Below are 12,138 nucleotides of genomic sequence, written 5' to 3'. Positions count from 1 at the left end.
TTTCTGTTTTTTAAGGTTTAACTTCAGTGAGAAATCATCATTCCTTTCCTTGCCTGCCTACACCAGATTGTTCAAAAATAAACAAAGATCAATCCACAGACATTTTGTAGTGCAGAGATAAAATAAATACACCTTTTATGTCATGCCAAAGAAATATAATAAACAGATTGCATCTATAAAACCAGGATACCAAATATACAAGCTAAAAAAGGCTAACCCTCGGAAATCAGCATACACCAAAATATCAGTACAAGTTTTCTATAGAAAAATCTACCTGGCAATGCACAAGAAAAATAAAATAATAATTGGACCAATGCCCAGAATCCAACAATTCAGGTGTGCATATAAGAACAAAAGATATGCCCATAATATGTTCTAAATTTACCCCATCTAAAAAATCCTTTCTTTGTAGCTTTTATCATTTGTTCGCAATCTAATTAATAAAACAACAAAATCTTATTCCTTGTGTGTAAACTCTAGCTTTGTAGATTAAAAACATATAGTGATGGGCCTATCTACTGGTAGAGGCTATTCAATCAAACCAAAATACATTATCTAGATAGAGGATGTAGTCTAGGCCTATAGATTTGAGAGGGGAGGGAGAGGAAGATGTGCATCACCGTCGCTGTCTGGAGATGGAGGAGTCCGCGTGGAACTCTTGCGGACGACGACAACTTGGAGGGGACCGGGCACCAGCGGCTTGCATCAATTATTTATCACAAGAAGCAAAACCTAAAAATCCAATATGCATGTATAGCTTATTTTGCCTTGGTTAACAAAAAAATTGTATATGAAATCCAAATTAGAACTCATATCCAAGATAGGAAGGAAAGGGAGAGAAATGAAACAAACATATGGCTGCAGGGTTGCCATAAACTTGCTGCTGATTTGTAGACTTCACCACCCCAAGATTAAGCAAGTAATAGAAGGGGCGAAGGAGTATCAAATTTCTTTGTTCTGGCATGTCAAATAGTCATGTAAGATTGTGTAATGGAAAAAAATCAGAACATGCTCTTTTAGGTCTGTATCCCTATATTGTAGCGATTATGAGCAGTGAACAGTGTTCTTTAGTTTTACTCATTATGAATTCAATCTAATTTACACAAGAACATAGTACTTTTTTTTTCCTTAAAAAACAGAGTTTTTTTTTGAAATTTCAAGAACAGAATAATGTAACACCAGAATCATATTAACTTGCAAGTCATGCAGGCTAAACACTATCAGTAATTTCTGTATAAATATTCAGGTGATGCAGCACCTATTCAACTTTTTCACAAGTACAATACTTTAGATTGAGAATAGATGAACTCAACCTAATTTGCACACAAGAACATAGACCTGTTATTCCTTGTTTCCAAGATCTATCTAATCTTCTATGCTGTTGAAGGCTTGAAAATATCACACAAGAACAGAGCCTAAATTTGCATAAGAAAACTTGCATGTTGCTTCATCTAGAACATGGTGTCGTAGGCTCATAGCTGGAGAGGAAGCGCTGAAGCAGCTGCCATCACCGGCTAGATTCGTGCTTTGGTCCTCTGCCTCCGCCCTCATCCTCCTCAGAACCTGAAGCTAACTCACCATCAGTAGCAGACATCGGCCCCGACCAAGTTGCAGCAACAGCAGCCATGGTTGTCGTGCCATCGCGGACGCTCAGATCTAGAGATGGCAGGCTCAAGTAATAAGATAAGGGAGGAATCAATCACCAAAGATGTAGATGGTGGTACCTTGAGGAAGAAGATGGCATCAGGATCGCAGATCTTCATGCCCACGTCTACCATGAGGAAGAAGATGGCGGGTACGGCAACCCCGACGAGCACGCAGCGGGGATGACCTCCACGTATCGCTGTGTCTCATTGTCCTAGAAGATGAGTAGAAGGCAGCGTGGTGCACAAGGGCCGAGGGCAAGGAGGGAGAGGTAGCGTCGGTGAGCTGATCCCTGCCCACGGCGATGAGGCTGGTGATGCCCTTGCCCTCCATGAGGGCAAAGAGTAGGTCGAGGTGGTCCTCCACCACGGCACCAACGGAGCCCAGGATGCGACGCATGTCGTCCTTGGTCGAGAGCACCCCATCGTGGCCTCACGTCGCCCAGTGGCGCCCTGTCCGCCATGGCCTCCTGACGCCTAGAGGTGGCACACCTACAACAGCCTCACATCAACCGGCGGTGGCTAGGGTTACACAAAGGCCAAGGAGTCGTGTGGGGGGCGATCACGGGCAAGGGCACCAGGAGGAGGGTGCACGCTGGAGAGGCGTCGGGGCGAGGGTTGGGGGACTCATGGGATCACAAGCTTGGAGGTCCCACCTGCTGGCGCCGTGGGATCGTAGGCGTGGGTAGACGGACAAACCAAAACAAATGTCACACCAAAAAATATGCACGCTTTATTCTTTTTAGTTGCAGGAGATAACTAGAAAATGTTAATACGTTGTAATAAAAAACAAAGTACATGACCGGTGAAAGGTCCTTGTTTAGTTTTGGTAATTAAGTGACAACTTAGGTGGATTAATTGTGTTTATATGAGATACATAGGTGATTAGTCCACAGGTACATATGTATGAGCAACATATGCCATGAAGGTGAAAATGGCTTGAAGATGTTGTAAAGCTCACACATGTGGTGATGAAGGAGTTTAAATGCACATGAGACATGACATTGAGTCATGTGATCAAAGGTGGAGAAGATCAAGACAAGGCTTGGCTTGATGGACCGGTTGCAAGCATGAAGGGCAAGTCAAAGGCTTTGGAGTGATGGACCGCGTGGCGGTGAAGCTTGAGCAAGACTTGGCGCCGATGGACAATGGCAACGGTGAAGAGCAAGTAAAGTCAAGATCGATGAACCAATATGATCACGTGATGATATGAAGTGGATCATATCATTATTGATCGTGTTGGTGTGTGTGTTGCATCGACATTGAAGGAGATGGAATAGAATGCGCAAGGCAAAGGTATAACCTAGGGTATTTCATTTCACTGGTCATAGGTGTGTAGAGAAGTTTATGACCGGGTTTAGGATAGATGGCCATACTATCAAGAGGAGCAAACTTGTTTGCATATCGGTTATCTAGTGCCACTCGAGTGATCTAACTTTGCATCGTCGCTAGGATCGAGTGGCGTGGCTAACATCCTTTGGGAAATGTTTATGAAAAGCTAACACACATACACATGGTGGTGTACACTTAGTGGTGTTGGCACATTTACAATGGAGATGAAGTTGGAGTTGGTGTGGATCAAATTGGTGAAGAAACTCCACTGGCAGAGTGTCCGCCCGTAGAGTGCGGACAGTCCAACGGTGCCATCGGCGCCCTACACAGAAAAGACAGAGTCTCACTAGGTGCACCGGACGCTGCCACTAGAAGTGACCAGACGCTGGCAGGGCGTGTCTGGTCAGGCTGACGCATGATGACGCAGGGGCTAGAGTTTGACCGGATGTTGGGCTGCGTCCGATCACGTGTGACCGGATGCGTCCGATCAAGGTCAGTACCTACTGTAAACGACTGGACGCTGAGGGTCCAGCGTCCGGTCAATTGAAGCTGCTGTGTCCGGTTAGAAGATGATCGTTGAGATCGGAAGAATGCCATTAAATGCAGGTGACACGTGGTTGTCATCGGGCGACCGGACGCTGAGGTCCAGCGTCCGGTCAACACGACCGGAGTGTCCGGTCGGCCCGACTTTTGTCTAGTGAAGGGGTAACGGCTAGTTTAGCCCTTGGGGCTATAAATAGAAGTGGCCTTTGGCCATGGCTGGTGCTGAGCACCTTGAGGGACTTTGTGTCCATGCTTGAGAGTGCTTAGGAGCCCTCAATCTCACACATACTTGATAGTGTTTATCCGATTGTGTGAGTGAGTGATTCTAGTATGATTGCATCGTGAGGTTGCATCGAGTTGCACTAGGTGATCGAGTTGTAAGCCAGTGGTGCTTGTTACTCTTGAAGGTTGCCACCTCCTAGATGGCTTGGTGGTGGTCTCTGTGGAAGCCTACAAGAAGCTTGTGCGGTGCTCCGGAGAGGAGCTTGTGAGGGGCGTTGTGCTCGCCCCGCGGGAGCTGCGAAGAGCAACTTTAGTAAAGCATGTCATTGAGCTACCCTCACTCAAGGGGTAGGTTCTTGCAGCGCCTGATGTGTGGGCTTAGCGGGTGATGCTAATTAGCCGCCGAACCACCAAGTGAGCGGTCGACGCAACAGGGACTAGCGTGTTGGCAAACACGTGAACCTCAGGAGAAAAATCATTGTGTCAACCTTGTTCTTCCCGTTGGTTTGCATCCCTATTACACAAGCTTGCAATTACTTTTATACATATCTAGCTTGTGTAGTTGCTCTTGTAATTAGATAGCTTGTGTAGCTTGCTAATTACCTTCTTGCTTGTGTAGCATAGAAGTAGCTCCCTTGCGTGGCTAATTTGGTTTGTGTAACCTTGTTAGTCACATTACTTAGTTTTTGTAGCTAAGTAATTGCGCTCTCTAATTTGACATTGGTTGTCTTGTTATTGAGCATTGCTAGTAAGCTTAGGTGGCTTTGTGCTTTTGCTTACTAGCTCGTGTAGGAGCTCCCTTGTTGCTTAAAGTACTAGTGGTATAGGTTTGTGTGACCTTGCTCCTAGAATTGTTTAGGTGAGTTCTAGCTAGCCCGGCACCTTTGTTGCTTGATTAGTACATTTGAAAGGTGCTAGAGAACATAGATAGAGGGGTATAGTCTTGGCTAGACCGATAGTTATAATTCCGCACTTGTTTTGGTTAGCCGACGTGATTAATTTTAGAAAAGACTATTTACCCCCCCTCTAGTCCGCCATCTCGGCCCTTCAATTGGTATCGGAGCTAGGTCTCTCATTTGTGGTCTTCACCAACCCGAGAGGATGGTGGCTTATGGGCTAGACGTTGATTGTCCACACATTTTCGATGGCGCACACTTTACACGATGGAAAAATTGGATGATAGGTAATTTTAAGTATGTGTGCCCTCAAATGTGGTGGATGGTAGATGTAGGCTTTTCTCATGTGTTGAATAAAGATAATCTAACTCAAGCATAAGAGAAATGCCTAGATCTCGACATCCATGCTACTAACATCATGTATAGATCTTTGCATGATTGCATATTTGGAGAGATCATGGACATGAAGACCGCCCATGAGATTTGGAGTTATCTCGATGAGAAATATGGGACGGTCTCCGATGATGATGATGAGCCCAAGGAGGAAGCACATGAGTGTGTTAAGCATAACCAGAATTTGGTGATTGTGGAAGATTGCTCCACCTCATGGTCAAGTGATGATGATGATCGATCTACCACAAGTTCACTTGACAAGGTTGATGATGCCACAAGTGTTGCAAGTGATGATGCTACCCCATGCACACTTGATGATGATGATGGTTCATGCTCATGCCATGATGAAGATGCTACTACAAGCTCTCCGACTACATCACCACATTGCTTCATGTCACAAGGTGACACCAAGGTATCAAATGATAATGTGGTTGATCATGTTGATTCATATGATGAGCTTGTTGGTAGACTTGCTAGCATGACCATGTCTTTAGAAAATGAGAAAGCTAAAACATTGAAATTAGAAAATGAAAACTCATTTCTAAAGAACTCTTGTGAAGAACATAAGAAATTACATGATGCATATAAATCTTCACTTGATGAGCTAAAATTGAATCATGAGACACTACTTGCATCTCATGATGAATTATTAGAACAATATGCTTCTCTCATTAAAGTGTTTACAAAAAACTTAAAAATAATGAGAACTCATCACATGGGTCACATGATCAATCACATATTGTTACTAACCCTTGTGATGTAGGCAAGAAGCATGTATCCACCTCTTGTGATGATTTATTAAAATGACATGTTCTTCACAATTAGATGCTTGTTCTACTTCTATGTTTTGTAAAACTAACCTTTTGAAGGAGAACAATGAGCTCAAAAATGAAGTGAAGAAATTGAGCAACAAGCTAGAGAGGTGCTACAACTCAAAAGTCACCTTTGAGCATATGTTGAAGACTCAAAGAAACTATGGTGACAAGTGTGGCCTTGGCTTCAAGAAGAAGATGACAAAGGGTGAAAGAAAGAGAGAGAGAAAGATGAAGAAGCTACAACAAAGAAAGCTCTCTCATACCATATGCTACCGGTGTCATGAAGCGGGACACCTTACAAATGGTTGCCCTAACATTGAGAAGCTCAAGAATATAAAAGAAGAAGAGAGGCTAAAGCATGTCAAGTGCTTCAAGTGCCGCACTTGGGGTCATCTTACCTCAATGTGTCCAACCAAGCAATTGGTGAAGCAACTAAAAGAGCCTCAACCAAAGCCACACGTTGAGCAAGAGAAGACACCCCAAGTTCAACTCAAGATCAACCATGAAGACGGTGGTGACTTGATGATAAAGAAGAAGAAAACAAGAAGGGGTGGAAAGGTAAGGCATCCAATGCAAACTCAAGATGCCAAGATGATGAGCAAGAATAAAGATGAGAAGAAAGATTATGCTCACATCAAGTGCTTCAAGTGTGGAAGTATGGGACACTTTGCCTCTAAGTGTCCTACCAAGCTTGAGAAGAAGGCTCAAGCAATGCATGAGAGGCAAGGCAATGAGAAGCACCACATGAGCAAAGAAGAGAAGGCTCAAGCAAAGAGAAAGTGCTGCTCATGCTGGGAAAGGGGACACATGGTACATTCATGTCCCCTAGGTGATATTTCTAAGCCTACTTTAATTGTTGATAATAATGTGCTTAGAAAGGATGGCAATGGTACCTCATTGGTTGCAATTGCAAAATATCCCGCTATTCATACTAAGGCTATGCCTAAGTATGTTGCTCCTAACTTGAGAGGACCCAAACTTGTTTGGGTACCATCAAAAAGTGGATGATTGATTGTAGGTACCATCGGTATTGGAAACTTGATTCAATTGTGTTCATATTAATCATCATATGTTAAATCAAGCATTGAAGCTTAGTGCATATCTAACCCAATGCTAAATGAAAATTGAATGAAGTCCAAGTGCTACAACATACAAGTGTCATATTCAAGTTGTGGTGATTTATTAGAATATTTGATGACTTGCAAATAATTGAGTTAAAGCTTGCTAGTTGGATGATCATGAGCTAACCAAGGTATATCTCTTATTGATCATTTCATTTGGGTGCATATGAGTTGATTGAATTGGATAAATATACAATATTGCTTGCTATGAGATGTTTGAATGGATAATTGATTAGTAGTCAAATTTGGATTGATTTGTGATGGATAAGTTCATAAGATGACTTTTAGTAAGTGGTTTGAATAGATATATGTCTTATGGAAGTATTCAAATAAGTTAGTATCAAGTTTGATTCATATTTGATGAAGAATAGCTCAAGTGTTGAAATCTGTCCTATATTGTAAAATCTGAGCTTGCTGTGAACTTAGCCATGTTTGAGTATTGAAAACTTATTAGATTGGCATAAAAATCGGTGTACATGCTCTAGACTTATGGTATAAGATGCTGTACAAATTTTATAAGAATCGAATAAGAAATGCTTCGGTTTTGGAGTAGTTCTTGTCAGCTATAGTGCAGCTGTTTTCAGCATGTAGCAGTGGTGGAAGAATTGAAATTTGGCAGCAATCTAGAAGTCAAATGAAGCTCATATTTTTACAGCTGCCAGATAACTTAGTAAATAACATCTCCACCAAATTTCATGGTATTTAGATTTTTACTTTGGTGGATATGCTTATTTCTTTGAAAGGTACAAAATCTGTCAGAAAAGTGACAAATGTTGGATTGATCTAGAATCACTTTGATTGAAAGGTCCTCAAGTTGGAAACATGTTTACAAGTGTTTGAGGTACCTAAGTTTGGTTTTGAGATGATCTAGAAGCATGAAAAAAGGGTACAAGGCTATTTGATTGTGGAGTGTATTTTACACATATTTGTTACTCAAATTGGAAGATCAAGATCAAACTCAAGATGAAGTTGAAATTTAAGTTCTAGTGACTATTGGATATCATTTGGTAGAAAGAAAAGAACTTAAACAAGAAGAAAGAAAAGGACTTAAAGAAGGAATCAAGGTTACTCATCAAGTTAAGTCCATCACTTGGATCATTCAATCAAGTTATTTCAAGTGAGTATCAAGAATGATTCTTGGAGAGATGTCACTTCTCCCTAGTGTAAGGGCTTGCCACCTATGTGTAGGTAAATCAAGTATTGTACTTGGAAGGCTAACATGAAAGTGGCGATCCGAAGAATATTTGAGATGCTTAGTTGAAGTAATAAAAATAGTTGATTAAGAAAAGCAAGCAACATCCAAAAGAGAGCTAATCATGATATTTCAAGTAGTATTCTCAAATTGATACTCTCATGCAAGCAAAGATCAAAAGATAAAGCAAGTCAACCATAATAAGAAAGTGCACTTGATCATAAGTGGTATTCATTTCATATGGGTGAAGAATGAAATTCAACATGGTATCTATTGGTCTTCACCAAGCTTATAATTGGACCTCACATTGCTATTGGAGTAATAAAGTGGAATCTATGTGACTATCCTCTACTCCAACATAGCAAATGTATCATTATAATGTGCATGATCATTTTATCCCTTACTAGTATGCAGTTAATGCATATAGTACATGCTTCATAGGATCATGCATAACAAATGAAATGTTTAAATTCATAGCCTACCACTATTGTTTGAATGATTACTTGATCTAGTGGTTAGTACATGAATTTGTTCATGAGCTAGTGAACCCAAGTACTTGACTTAATTTGGATTGCTAACAAGTAACAAGTACAACATTGACAAGATAACCCTTGCAAGAGGTGTGAAGAAGCTTGTCATTGGTTCAAACCGAACTTGGAAGCTTAGGCAAATCATTTTAGTTCAAGTCAATTATAGAAGCTTATGATAGTGATAAGAGCACAAGCACAAGACAACAATGCAAATAGATATCTAGTTTGTATGTTTCAAGTGGTATCTAGACTCAAGTATTTCATCAAGATTTCAAAAGTGATGTCTAGAGCAACCCACAAGTGATATCCTATAAGTGGTACTCATAAAGATAGCAAATGTTCAAGAAATGGTTTTTATTGATAAATCAAACAAGTGGTTTCATACTAGAAGATTCTTTCAAATGTATTCACTTCATACAAAGTAGTATCTATACATAGTATCAATCATGCAAGACGATGGTTCCACAAGTGATCCTTAACTTTAAGTGATCATCAAATGAAGAATGCATCTCTCAACTACAAGAGCTCAAGTGTATCAAATGGATGACCCATGTTATCACATAGGGGAGATATACCACAAATTGATATCAAGATTAAAGATCCTATGTGTGGTATCTCAAGAAGCCTACACAAAATACAAGTGGTATGAGTTATAAGTGGTATCTACAAGTGGTGTTATTCCAACAATCAATTGATGTCCATAAAAAATGCAAGATTCAAGCCTCAACCATCTACCCCAAAATGCTTACCTTTGCATCAATGAGAAGCACACCTTTTATGGAAATTGATGACAAAGGGGGAGAGATTTGTACAAAGATATGAAAGCTTGATTGAATGGGGGAGAGATTGTATGATGGGAGAGATAGATATAAAAATAGAGGTTGGACATGAACATGGACAAAGAAGGAGCAACATTGGAGAAAAGAGATGGATCAAAATTCTTGGACAAGAGAAGCACACAAGTAGGGGGAGCAAGCTCATGAACTTTGATTGATTGCATTTGATATGTGCATATTCATGTGCTTGCTTGCATTGCATAAGCTTTCAAATTCAATATGCATGCTTGTGTGGTGTATGCTAGTTGTAGAACTTGAATGATGATTTGATGACTAGCATGCATAGGATGATAGCTAGACACTTGGTATGTTTTTCACATAATGTTAGTACCTTGCTTTTAATGTTGATCTCACAAGGTATCTAGTGCTTTTATTGCCAAGTGATGTCTAGCTAACCATGGTGCTAAGGATGAACTTAAAGGTGCAACTCCGATTGGTACACGCTTCAAAGGTTTATTCTATACACCTTAGCATCATTTTATAGTATTTACTCTCCCACTTTTTTAATCTATGCATATGTGCGAGCTTCAAATCAAACACTCTAGCACATATGTAGGGGGAGCTAATACTACCATTTCAGGTTTGTGGTACTTGTCCAAAATCATTTTCACATGGTTAAATTGCTTGGGCAAGCAACATGAATCCAAAAGAGCTTAATTTCCATATCTTTGTAGAGTTGTCATCAATTACCAAAAAGGGAGAGATTAAAAGGTCCTTGTTTGGTTTTGGTAATTAAGTGACAACTTAGGTGGACTAATTGTGTTTATGTGAGATACACAGGTGATTAGTCCACAGGTACATATGTATGAGCAACATATGCCATGAAGGTGAAAATGGCTTGAAGATGTTGTAAAGCTCACACATGTGGTGATGAAGGAGCTTAAATACACATGAGACATGACATTGAGTCATGTGATCAAAGGTGGAGAAGATCAAGACAAGGCTTGGCTTGATGGACCGGTTGCAAGCGTGAAGGGCAAGTCGAAGGCTTTAGAGTGATGGACCGCATGGCGGTGAAGCTTGAGCAAGACTTGGTGCCGATGGACAATGGCAACGGTGAAGAGCAATTAAAGTCAAGATCGATGAACCAATATGATCACGTGATAAAATGAAGCGGATCATATCATTGTTGATCGTGTTGGTGTGTGTGTTGCATCGACATTAGAGGAGATGGAATGGAATGCGTAAGGCAAAGATATAACCTAGGGCATTTCATTTCACCGGTCATAGGTGTGTAGAGAAGTTTATGATCGGGTTTAGGATAGATGACCATACTATCAAGAGGAGCAAACTTGTTTGCATATCAGTCATCTAGTGCCACTCGAGTGATCTAACTTTGTATCGTCGCTAGGATCGAGTGGCGTGGCTAACATCCTTTGGGAAATGTTTATGAAAAGCTAACACACATACACATGGTGGTGTACACTCAGTGGTGTTGGCACATTTACAATGGAGATGGAGTTAGAGTTGGTGTGGATCAACTTGGTGAAGAAACTCCACCGACAGAGTGTCCGCCCGTAGAGTGCGGACAGTCCGACGGTGCCATCGACGCCCTACACAGAAAAGACAGAGTCTCACTGGGTGCACCGAACACTGGCACTGGAAGTGACCAGACACTGGCAGGATGTGTTCGGTCAGGCTGACGCATGATGACGCAGGAGCTAGAGTTTGACCGGACGCTGGGCTGTGTCCGATCATGTGCGACCGAACGCGTCCGGTCAAGGTCAGTACCTACTGTAAACGACCGGACGCTGAGGGTCCAGCGTCCGGTCAGTTGAAGCTGCTATGTCCGGTCAGAAGATGACCATTGAGTTTGGAAGAATGTCGTTAAATGCAGGTGACACGTGGCTGTCATCGGGCGATCGGACGCTGAGGTCCAGTGTCCGGTCAACATGATCGGAGCATCCGGTCGGCCCGACTTTTGCCCAGTGAAGGGGTAATGGCTAGTTTAGCCCTGGGGGCTATAAATAGAAGTGGCCTTCGGCCATGGCTGGTGCTGAGCACCTTGAGGGACTTTGTATCCATGCTTGAGAGTGCTTAGGAGCCCTCCATCTCACACATACTTGATAGTGTTCATCCGATTGTGTGAGTGAGCGATTCTAGTGCGATTGCATCATGAGGTTGTATCGAGTTGTACTATGTGATCGAGTTGCAAGCTAGTGGTGCTTGTTACTCTTGGAGGTTGCCACCTCCTAGATGGCTTGGTGGTGGTCTCCGTGGAAGCCCGCAAGAAGCTTGTGTGGCGCTCCGGAGAGGAGCTTGTGAGGGGCGTTGTGCTCGCCCCACAGGAGCCGCGAAGAGCAACTTTAGTAAAGCGTGTCATTGAGCTACCCTCACTAAAGGGGTAGGTTCTTGTGGCGCCTGATGTGCGGGCTTAGCAGGTGATGCTAATAGCCACCAAACCACCAAGTGAGCGGTCGACACAATGGGGACTAGCGTGTTGGCAAACACATGAACCTTGGGAGAAAAATCATTGTGTCAACCTTGTTCTTTCTGTTTGTTTGCATCCCTATTACACAAGCTTGCAATTACTTTTATACATATTTAGCTTGTGTAGTTGCTCTTGTAATTAGATAGCTTGTGTAGCTTGCTAATTACCTTCTTGCTTGTGTAGC

Source organism: Miscanthus floridulus, chromosome 1 (assembly GCF_019320115.1).
Source record: "Miscanthus floridulus cultivar M001 chromosome 1, ASM1932011v1, whole genome shotgun sequence".
NCBI lineage: Eukaryota > Viridiplantae > Streptophyta > Magnoliopsida > Poales > Poaceae > Miscanthus > Miscanthus floridulus.
Note: the sequence above shows the minus strand (reverse complement) of the source record.